Here is a 12,691-nt window from a genome sequence, read left to right as displayed (position 1 = left end):
AGCTCACTTAACTTTCAGGCCATACTTTATAAATAACAGAAATGGTTTATACATCATTTAGTTTTGTCGAGTACCTATAGTGTAAATGCCAGCACTTAATTCACCTGAAACACATACTACTTCTATTACATATACAATCTCGAATCTCTGACCAAGGTACCTTTGTTGATGTTGTTGAAGTTGAAGCCAGCCTTGTGCTGGCACGGGCTCTTGCTCCTGCAGCAGCCCGTAGCAAGGTATCTTCATGAGAATACTTATTTATAAGGTGAGAGGCTGGCTATTATACGGGGTTGGTAGGTACATGGCAAGCCCGCCAGGCACGGAACGATCGTCGGTCGCGATTTCGACATAGCTCAGATCGCAACCAAATAGTGGTCACCCACACAATATTCATCAGCCTCGTAGAAGACTTAACTGTTTGTTTCTATGTATGGTGTGTTTACGCTTAATGGAACCAGCGGTTATTCAGCAACGGGACCAACGGCTTTACGTGACTTCCGAACCACGTCGAGAGTAAACTTCTATCGCCAGAAATACACATCTCTAACGCCTCAGTGGAATGCCCGAGAATCGAACTCGAGGTCACCGACGTGGCAGGCTAACACGATACGGACCACGCCACTGAGGTGCTTACCTCGAAGACTTTGCTGTGAGCAGCTGCGTATGTTAACGTTGGGAGCTGAAACCGACGAGGAAATGGGTTAAACAGTTGGGTAACGAAAAGAAGTGAGCTATCACATGATGCACTGCTTAATGAACTATTTCGAACTAGGAGACTGGTTTTACTTTATACGTTCTCTTCTAATTAGTGATATATATATATATATATATATATATATATACACATATACTGTATAATAATTATTGGTTTAATTTTATACAAGTTATCTTTTAATTAGTGAATACCGTGAATGTATGTATATATATATATATATGTGTGGTGTGTGTGTATACATATGTATATATAATATATATGTGTGTACGTATATGATATATATATAATATATATATATATATATGTGTGTGTGTATGTATGTATACGCGTGTGTATGTATATGTGTCTTTATCACATCACCGTACGCATAAGCTACAAATGTCCTTTAATATCTAATTCGCTCTAACTCGGAATTAATATATTTCCATATATTCCGCTATAATACTTAAGAATACTGACTTAATGAACCTAGAATTGATTTTGTTCCTATTATTAGGAAATAATTTTTTTTTTTTGCTACATTCAACTACAATAGCTTAGGCCTACTGATTTAACGAATCTAGAATTTATTGTGTTCCTGTCATTGTAAAGGAATATAATGACTCATTCCTTTGAGACCGAGCCCATACACTTCGGCATCGGGTGTAAAGGGGTCCCCATACACTGAACCAGGATTAATAGAATACTCTATTAATCCTGACACTGACATGTCTGAACGACTGTTTGTATCGTTCGCAAGAATATTGTGTATGGGCTTGTCTGAATGAAAAAGTGGGCGGAGTTTCGTGGTCTGAACGATCTCAGCGGGAATTTGGCATGACCAGGCTGCTGGCTTGCTACTTATGTCTGTATACACGGTTCGTTCAATGTATGTGTTTGTCCGCCGATATAACGCTATCGCGCACGCCTCTTCTAGACATGATGTCATGTCTTCCAGAGACACAATCGCTGCGGAGATCGTTCGTACTGTCTGAATCGTGTGCGTGTTTGTCGATAACGACAATCGTTCAGTGTATGGGGCCCTTAAAATCTCCTAGGAGCCTGTACAGTAAGTTCCAAAACTGAAGCGACAAATTTCAGAGAATTTCGTTCGAATATCACTAACTGGCAACTACAAATCGTAGCTGAAATTTTTTTTTTTCTACAGTGAAAGCTCTATCAAGCAAAATAAAGCCAACATATGATGCACAAATATCAAATCTATGATATTTATAACAATCATAAGAAAAAATTGCGGTAATAGTAATTATTTTAAAGTATAGCAATTACTTCAAACTATAGAAACGAAACAATTTGAAATTCTCGTTCAACACAGAATTACCAACATTACCAATGTATATTTCGAGCAATGTGGAAACAAATATTTAATATTATAGTGTATTATCAATTATTTTAGCGAAGATGCATAAAACCATGCAAGTATCAATAGAATGTGAAGGGAAAATCTCCGCGACATTAAACATAATCAACCATGAATGCAGCTAGATTCAATGGAGAAGTTGGGGGTGGTTGGTAGTTCTGATTCTAGCTTCTAGGACCGAGCATAAAAGTTAAAACACCATCTTCGAGAAAGGCTCTAACCTCTACTGTTACCTTCAGGTGACTAGGCCTAGTTCCGGGCATTGCAAGGCTTACAATGCAGGGCCACTGTCTGTTATTTAGGCAAAGATAGAACCTTCAGGACCGACACCAGGACCTGTCCTTGCACCTGGGAAACAGACTCGCTATATAAAAAATAAGAAAGTCGGTCGCAAGCAACCAGAACACCCGTAAAATCACCATCTGGTTAAGTAGGGAGACGGACAGACCCCAACCACCCCTTCCCCCCTCTACCTCTACCTCTACCCACAATACCAACTCCATCTTTTTCACTTCAACCCATTACCTCAAATCTTCGAATCAAATTCCAACCGTGAAATTTAAGACTGAATTTGCGTAAGTGGGGGTATCATAAGGGAGTGATATCCCCCAAATTCATATTTCCACTGACAACCAGTAATCAGTTCGATCCAGTTCAAGTATTATTGCGTAACAGAAATTTATGAGTTTTTTGGGGATAATAAATATATTATATATTATATATTATATATATATATATATATATATATATATATATATATATATATAAAGAAGCACCCGAGCATGACCAATAGGCCTAGTGTTCGATTCTTAAAACAGACCTCTGGTTATTCCTGATAGATAAAAAATTCCTGAGAGAGAGAGCAGAGAGAGAGAGAGAGAGGACGAGAGACGAGAGAGAGAGAGAAGAGAGAGAGAGAGAGTGGAAGCAACAGGGGATACTCGAATTAAAATAATGCTCGCTAAGCATATTCACACTCCGGATCGTATGGACAAGAATAGTCTCACTTGTGCACTGAAAAAAAAAGGTGGAAACCTTAGAAAATACTTTTTTGGTGCGACCCTGAACGCAATTCCGCATGCCCAAATTTGCACAATCGAGAAATTCCATGAAATTATTAACTAACAAGCTGGAAAATATATTTCCTTGATTCTTGAAATAGGCCTAACCATGTAACCAACGCTAAACGCGCACATAACTTGGATTTAGGTTTTTTTTTTTTTTTTTTTTTTTTTTTTTTTTTTTTTTTACACCATCTTGTCTTATTTATATTTCATTTAATCAGATGCTAAACTTCTCTGTGCTTTATCAAAAGAAATAATAACTTTCGATATAACGCTATAAAAGTAGAAAGTTAATTTACAAATATTAGGCCAATGCTTATGCACACGGTTCCTGCTGCCACTCTATGATGAATACTTCATATCACACTTTGGAAGCCGCGGATGTTTCTTTGGGGAAATTCTTTTTTTTTCTATTAATAAACAATTACTGAACTAACATTGATCATTCACTGGGGGAATACTTTGTGCGCTTATACAGTTAATCACTGATACGTATTATCAGATAAATAGGATGACAATAATTGGAATAAAATATAATAACTGGCAATCCCATGAGTTTCTATAGAAGTACGATCAATTCTGAGATTTGTCGCTTCACTTCTGGACTTTCTGTACATCTATATAACCTTGACGTTGAGGGAATAAATGTGCGAAAATACCGAGAACTCTGAGAGATGATGAATGCTTTCATAAAGAGACAAAAGACCACGAATTTGTGATGGACACTGCCGGGTGATATTAAACCAGAAAAATTAATAACAAAAGGAAGAATGAAAATGTTAAACATTTCTTTTTCTAATTAGCACTGATGATGGCCACTGTCTCTTAACTTGCGCATTGCAACACTGCAAGTGAAGAGTCGTGAAGGAAAAAACAAGGAAAAAAATATATATATATATATATATATATATATATATATATATATATATATATATATATATAGATTTTGTAGGATATAAATAATGATAAGGAAGGCCAAGCGCTGGGACTTATGAAGTCATTCAGTGCTGACAGGGAAATTGAAAATGGAAAGGTTTGAAAAATGCAACAGGAGGAAAGCCTCGCAGTCGCACGACGAAATAATTGTTAGGAGGTGGATAGCAAGACAGAAGAAAGAGAATTTGAATGGAGCTACAGTAAAAGGAATTAAAGGGGTTGAAGCTGGGGACCGAATGGATGCTACAAAGAACCTTAAGTAGTGCCTACAGCGTACACCATGAGGTGCACTACCACTCCCTCCGCCCCCCATCCCCCCACCCCGCCCCCAATGGGAAATGTAAATGATGACTGTAATCATTTAAAAGGAAGGATTATCAAAATACGATTACTGAAATCCCTGGATATGTTAGTCTGTATGATCGAAAATCGGATTGAAATTCGAGAAACTCTTGACACAAAACAGAGGAATGATGAATTCTACAGTATCGGACTTTCTGACAAGCACTTTTGTTAGTTTCTGAAGCACCACTGTAACCAAATGCAGCTAATATCAGACTCTAAAGGTCTGATGCAACTTTCAATTCCTAATTTTTGCTCCTTTTGGTTTAGTTTTGGGGTCATCATAATGTTCTGTAACTTATATAGGAAAAAAACTTGATTTATAAGACGAGGTTGCTAGGTTACACCAACGTTCATACTCTACTGATGGCCAGGAAAAAGTGCCTAGCATTAGTCAGCTTATTCTAATGCTCGATTCATCTGACGAAAATCTAATTTTATCATCCATGAAGCCTCTTCTCATTCTGGTACCTTTTGTGCGGAAGCTAAAATCCTCCAAGGGTCCTTATTGTCTCCATAAAACTGTTGGAAGTGGTGGTTTCCTTCTTCCAAACAATGGTGGTCAATAGGAATGGCATATGAAGTTTAGGCCAAAGAACAAACACTGGGACCTATGAGGTCATTCAGCGATGGAAAGGGAGTTTAGAGTAAAAATGTTTGAAAGGTGTAACATGAGGAAAACTTCGTTGTTGCATTATGAAACAATTGTTAGCAGAGGGTAGAAAGTGAGATGGAAGAAAGATAATATGAATGGAAGTACAGTAAAAGAAATGAAATGGGATGCAGCTAGGGGACAAAAGGACGTTGCATAGAGCCCTGCGAGCTACACCCCGCTACGGGGGTGTAACTCGTTTTGTCCATCATCAACATTCTGTTGAGACGCTAGGGTGCCACAAGTAGTCTCAGATTTTTTTTTTTTTTTTCTTACCTTTCCCTTTACAATAAAATATGGAAACATCCTCCCGGCAGTGTTTTGAATGTTGATAATCTCAAGTTTTCATAAGGCTTCAATAATATTTTAAAAGATTTGTAATGTTACTTTACAAAGACTGCAGCAATACTTCAAAGCAACGCCCCATCGCCTTAAATTTTTTTTTTTTTTTTCAGTTCTCCATCCATATATCTATCGGTATATTTATTGGTTATTTCCCATTTACTTTGGTTGTCTTTTTTTATACACCACTTGGAATTATTTTCCGCGCAGTCGTGAATACTATGGAAAAAAAAGCACAGTAAAGAGCAGTAAATAACAAACAAATAGCAAAACCAAATTACATATAATGTAGAAAACAACCGAGTCTCTAGTAACACTGCAGTCAAATTTAGAACGACAAATTCCAATGATTTTCATGACAAACAATGCAATCAACGCGGGTTTGTAGTAATATAGCGTGTAACAGCGGGATAGTTTTCTCAAGGTATATGATTATAACAAACACCTGTATCAAAAGAAAAAAAACTGTCAACGTGCAATAGCTAATGGGATGGTCAACCCAAGGAGGCCCTTACCTATCCCTGTCCCATCACCCACCACACACACAAATAGGGAGGAGGAGGAGGAGGAGAAGTGTGGATTAAAATACCAAAAGCTTGATAAAAACCTACCTCTCAAAAGATTAAATGTAATTATGAGTCAGAGAATACGTAAAATGGGGAGTTTTCTAAAACTATATAAAAAAAAAGTACAAAAAGGAATAAATAAATGAAAACCCACAAGGAAGTCGGTTGAAACTCAAGGATGACGAATAATGAATCGTCCGACGGCGTCTGGCTTTCCTTGTGGTCACCAGTCCAAGTACTATCCAGACCTGACGTTGTTGAATTTTAGGTACTATTCGAACGAACAGTGGTATACATAGTAATCACGTGACTTCAATCAACATATAGTTCCACACTGGACGGGTGGTTTTCGAGCTCTGCTGCCAATCCGGTGGTCCGAAGTTCGATTCCCAGCTCTGCCAAAGCGGAATCAGAGGAATTTATTTCTGGTGATAAAAATTCACTTCTCGGATCCCACAATAAATTGTAGTTCCCGTTGCTAGGTAACCAATTGGTTCCTAGCCACGTAAAAATATTTAATCCTTCGGGCCAGCCCTGGAGAGCTGTTAATCAGCTCAGTGGTCTGGTTAAACTAAGATATACCCTTTCTTCTTCTGACTCCTACTCCTCCTCCTCCTCCTCCTCCTCCTATTTCTCCTCCAACTCCTCCTTCTCCTCCTCCTCCTATTTCTCCTCCATCTCTTCCTATTTCCAAAAAAGCCTCATCCTCTTTCGATTTTGCCTTTCTCGGTAATTTTGAAGTCTGTTTTTCCTTTAAGAATTCTTCGAACATCTGCTTTAATTTTGATCCATATGCCCATGCCCTCGCTCTCAGATCATACGTAGTTGCATCCCGTCTCACGTCTGTTTTTGCTCAATGCCCACCGTCATCCCACCCCCCAACCGCCGCCCCCGCGATTTTTTTTTTTTTTTTGGTGCTCATGCCCAATTTGGGAGCTTTCTCTCTGCCGCTGCACTGTTCGCCAATTCCCCCTGAAACGCGTGTGTTCTCCGATCCAACCCCAATTCCCAGTCTCTTATTCCTGCCATTCCTAAAGTAATGTTACCCTTGGCCCCACAGGTGAAAAACCAACCAGAAGCTGATAAAAAATATATATATTAAAAAGAGGTCTTGGCGCAGCGAATTGAAATGTCAAGATTTGGTTTGGCACAGCGACATACTAAGCTTTTTTTTAATAAATAAATAAATCATAATTTCAAGCTTGGGTTTAATTACCTGACATATTAAACCGATATATAAGCTTGGGTTCAGTAAACAACTATCAAGACCGGTTTTAATTAGCAGAAATATCAAGCTGAAGTTCTGTAAAGTGATATTTCAAGCTTGGGTTAAGTGTACCAATATATCCTGTCCGGGTTTGGTAAAACGAAATACCAAACTAACGGTTTAAATAGAGATATCAACCTAGGGTTCAGTCAACTCAAGCTAAGATTCAGTCAACCGGAATTAAGCTTGGGATTAGTAAAGCGAAACATGCTGAGGCTCAGTAAACTGAAATTACAAGCCTGGGTTCAGTAAACTTGTATCTACATTTACACTTGAAGTTAACCCTCTTACGCCGAAGCCCTAAAAATCAAAACGTCTCCCGTATGCCGGGCCCGGTTTGGAGTGAGCGCGGAAGTGGAAAAAATAATTTTTTCAAAAAATTACAGCGCGCGTACTTTTGAAGATTAAGAGTTCATTTTTGGCTCCTTTTTTTGTCATTGCCTGAAGTTTAGAATGCAACCATCAGAAATGAAAAATAATATCATTATCATATGTAAATAATGCGATATATGGTAGCGAAAAAAAAAAAATTCATACATAATTGTATTCAAATCATGCTGTGCAGAAAACGGTCAAAGCTAACCAGTTACTTTTTTTTGCGTTGTATTGTACACTAAATTGCAATCATTTTGATATATAATACATTGTAAAACAATAAAAGCAACACCGGAAAAATATTATCACAAAAATGATGTACGAATTCGTAACGCGCGGACGCAAAAATTTTTTTTTTCAAAAATTCACCGTAAATCACAATATTGTTCTAGAGACTTCCAATTTGTTTCAAAATTAAGACAAATGATTGACTATTATGATAATGCAAGAGTTTTAGATTAAAATTGCAGATTTTGACCATTTCGGACAAGTTAAAGTTGACCGGATGTCGAAATTTTTATATATATTTTTTTATATGCACATATTTCGGAAATGGAAACAGCTACAACCTTTAATTATTTTTTGTTGTATTCTTCATGAATTTGCGCACATTTTGATATATGAAACTCTATAAAACGGCTAATATGAAAAGGAGCAAATATTAGGATAATGCGATCTACGCATTTCGGAGATTTTCGGCCGCGAAGCGGCGCGCGGAGGGAAGAAAGATATTTTTTTCAGAAATTCACCATATATCACAATATTGTTCTAGAGACTTCAAATTTGTTTCAAAATGAAGATAAATAAATGAATATTACTACGCCGTAAGAGATTTAGCTTACAATTACGTTTTTTGACCATTTCAATTGCGTCAAAGTTGACCATATGTAGTATTTTTTCCAATTATCGTAATTTATATGCAGATATTTCAGAAATGAGAAAAGCTACAACCTTTAATTATTTTTTGTTGTATTCTTAATGAATTTACGCACATTTTGATATATGAAACTGTATAAAACGGCTAATATGAAAAGGAGCAAATATTAGGATAATGCGATCTACGCATTTCGGAGATTTTCGGCCGCGAAACGGCGCGCGGAGGGAAGAAAGATATTTTTTTCAGAAATTCACCATAAATCACAATATTGTTCTAGAGACTTCAAATATGTTTCAAAATGAAGATAAATAAATGAATATTACTAGGCCGTAAGAGATTTAGCTTACAATTACGTTTGTCGACAATTTCGATTGCATCAAAGTTGACCGTACGTAGTTTTTTTTCCAATTATCGTAATTTATATGCAGATATTTCAGATATGAGAAAAGCTACAACCTTTAATTATTTTTTGTTTTATTTGCCATGAATTTGCGCACATTTTGATATATGAAACTCTATAAAACGGCTAATATGAAAAGGAGCAAATATTAGGATAATGCGATCTACGCATTTCAGAGATTTTCGGCCGCGAAGCGGCGCGCGGAGGGAAGAAAGATATTTTTTTTCAGAAATTCACCATAAATCACAATATTGTTCTAGAGACTTCAAATTTGTTTCAAAATGAAGATAAATAAATGAATATTACTACACCGTAAGACATTTAGCTTACAATTACGTTTTTCGACCATTTCGATTGCGTCAAATTTGACCGTACGTAGTTTTTTTTCCAATTATCGTAATTTATATGCAGATATTTCAGATATGAGAAAAGCTACAACCTTTAATTATTTTTTGTTTTTATTTTATTTGCCATGAATTTGCGCACATTTGATATATGAAACTCTATTAAAACGGCTAATATGAAAAGGAGCAAATATTAGGATAATGCGATCTACGCATTTCGGAGATTTTCGGCCGCGAAGCGGCGCGCGGAGGGAAGAAAGATATTTTTTTCAGAAATTCACCATAAATCACAATATTGTTCTAGAGACTTCAAATTTGTTTCAAAATGAAGATAAATAAATGAATATTACTACACCGTAAGAGATTTAGCTTACAATTACGTTTTTCGACCATTTCGAATTGCGTCAAATTTGACCATACGTAGTTTTTTTCCAATTATCGTAATTTATATGCAGATATTTCAGATATGAGAAATGCTACAACCTTTAATTATTTTTTTGTTGTATTTGCCATGAATTTGCGCACATTTTGATATATGAAACTCTATAAAACGGCTAATATGAAAAGGAGAAAATATTAGGATAATGCGATCTACGCATTTCGGAGATTTTCGGCCGCGAAACGGCGCGCGGAGGGAAGAAAGATATTTTTTTCAGAAATTCACCATAAATCACAATATTGTTCTAGAGACTTCAAATTTGTTTCAAAATGAATATAAATAAATGAATATTACTAGGTCGTAAGAGATTTAGCTTACAATTACGTTTTTCGACCATTTCCATTGCATCAAAGTTGACCGTACGTAGTTTTTTTTCCAATTATCGTAATTTATATGCAGATATTTCAGAAATGAGAAAAGCTACAACCTTTAATTATTTTTGTTGTATTCTTCATGAATTTACGCACATTTTGATATATGAAACTGTATAAAACGGCTAATATGAAAAGGAGCAAATATTAGGATAATGCGATCTACGCCTTTCGGAGATTTTCGGCCGCGAAGCGGCGCGCGGAGGGAAGAAAGATATTTATTTCAAAAATTCACCATAAATCACAATATTGTTCTAGAGACTTCAAATTTTTTCAAAATGAATATAAATAAATGAATATTACTAGGCCGTAAGAGATTTAGCTTACAATTGCGTTTTTTGACCATTTCGATTGCATCAAAGTTGACCGTACGTAGTTTTTTTTCCAATTATCGTAATTTATATGCAGATATTTCAGATATGAGAAAAGCTACAACCTTTAATTATTTTTTGTTGTACTTTTCATGAATTTGCGCACATTTTGATATATAAAACTCTATAAAACGGCTAATATGAAAAGGACCAAATATTAGGATAATACGATCTACGCATTTCGGAGATTTTCGGCCGCGAAGCGGCGCGCGGAAGGAAGAAAGATATTTTTTTCAAAAATTCACCATAAATCACAATATTGTTCTAGAGACTTCAAATTTATTTCAAAATGAAGATAAATAAATAAAGATTACTAGACTGTTATGTATTTTACTTACCCAAAAATACCAACATAAAAGAAAAATTAAAGATATATATATATATATATAAATATATATATATATATATATATATATATATATATATATATACATATATATATATATATATATATATATATATATATATATATATATATATATATATATATATATATATATATATATATATCTATATATATATATATATATATATATATAATATATATATATATATATATATATATATATATATATATATATATATATATATATATATATATATATATATATATATATATATGTATGTGTTTCTTTATTTATTACATTTTCCGATTCTTGTACGAATACATAAATAAAAGGAATGCAGGTGACACTTTTCTTTTTGCATACAATGAAATATCGTATTCATGCATAGATACTGAGATATAAAAACTTGAAAATAAATAAATAAATATAAAACAAATGCAGAATACTCACTCCTAATCCTGACTCTTCGTTCTATTCTTGTTTTCTCCCTCCTCCATTGAAGAGTCTTGCATTTTTTTCCTCTCGACATGACGAGGTACAGGTGGAGGAGGGAGACGCGCGCCCTTACGGCCGCTGGGATAGGGCGCGGTTCCGTGCGCCCTCCCTTGACCGCCGCTGAGTCGCACTCCAATAGAAGACCGCACTGTGGTATTTGCGGTCACACTCCCCGAACCTGCATAGAGCTATCTTGCAGGTGCGACAGAAGAAACGGGTGTCTCTCCTTCTGCCATTCATATGGCGGCACACCCGGCACCGTTTCTGCCTGCGCCCTTCTAGGAGATCCAGTGTGTGATCCCCTGGCATCAGCCGACACGGAGGGTCCACTACCCGACGAGAAGGGGCGCGGGTGGGGGCGTCAGCAGGGGCGGCGGCAGAAGGGGCGTCAGGAGCAGGGGCGGCGGCAGCAGGGGCGTCAGCAGCAGGGGCGTCGGCAGCAGGGGCGGCGGCAGAAGGATGACCGAAGTAGGCACCCCGAAGGTCTGCCCTTTCCTCTATGGGTAGATCTACAGCTCGGGGCAGGGGGCCAGACATGGAAGGCCACTCATTGGGATCAAAGTTGATGAGGGCTTCCCCGGCTGCCTCAAGGAACTGTAAGTGGCTCATCCTCCATAGATCGGGACCGTAGTACCCACAGTAGAGTACGTAGGCATTTTGGAGGGCCAACTGCAGAATGTATTTCAGGAGCTTTTGGGTCCATCTCCTGGTTCTCCTGGCGAAGGGATAATATTGGATGAGTTGATCAAAGAGATCAACTCCTCCCATGTGCCTATTGTAGTGCCCAATGACGGTAGGGCGCTCTACACGCAAACTGCTCATACACAACTCGGCCCTGTCGACGCGTCTTCTTCCGCTGCACGATCTCCTCTTGGACAGGTTCATGGAGCTCGTCGTATTCATGGGGACGAGTCGGACACCCTTCCAACCAGATGACGAAGACAGCTCCCTTCCGCCGCCACTGTGTCTCTCCTCTTGCCAGATGTTGCTGATGGCTAGCGTACCTCTTGAGGGAATTCGGGGCCCCACGCACCAACCGAAGGGTACCACTGACGTGAACACCTGCATCATACAGTTCCTGGGCCAGGGATACCGAGTTATAATAATTATCCATAAACAGGTGGTATCCCTGGTTACGGAAACGATCCACAAGCCCGAAAACAGTTTCACGCATCATGGAGAAGACCCCGGAATACACCGAAAAGTCCACGACGTAGCCAGTGTTGGCCTCGGTAATAAAAAAAAATTTCACGCCATATTTCTTCGGCTTCTTGGGGTTATACACTTTGATGCTTAGACGTCCTTTGTAAGGCATCATCCCCTCATCTAAAGAAAGGTTCTTTCCAGGAATCACGATAGTTTTACAGCGTTCACGAATATATTCCAACACTGGGCGCACTAAAATGAGGCGATCAGAGTTATTCCAGG

The sequence above is a fragment of the Macrobrachium nipponense genome, chromosome 1, assembly GCF_015104395.2.
Source record: "Macrobrachium nipponense isolate FS-2020 chromosome 1, ASM1510439v2, whole genome shotgun sequence".
Classification (NCBI taxonomy): Eukaryota; Metazoa; Arthropoda; class Malacostraca; order Decapoda; family Palaemonidae; genus Macrobrachium; species Macrobrachium nipponense.
Note: the sequence above shows the minus strand (reverse complement) of the source record.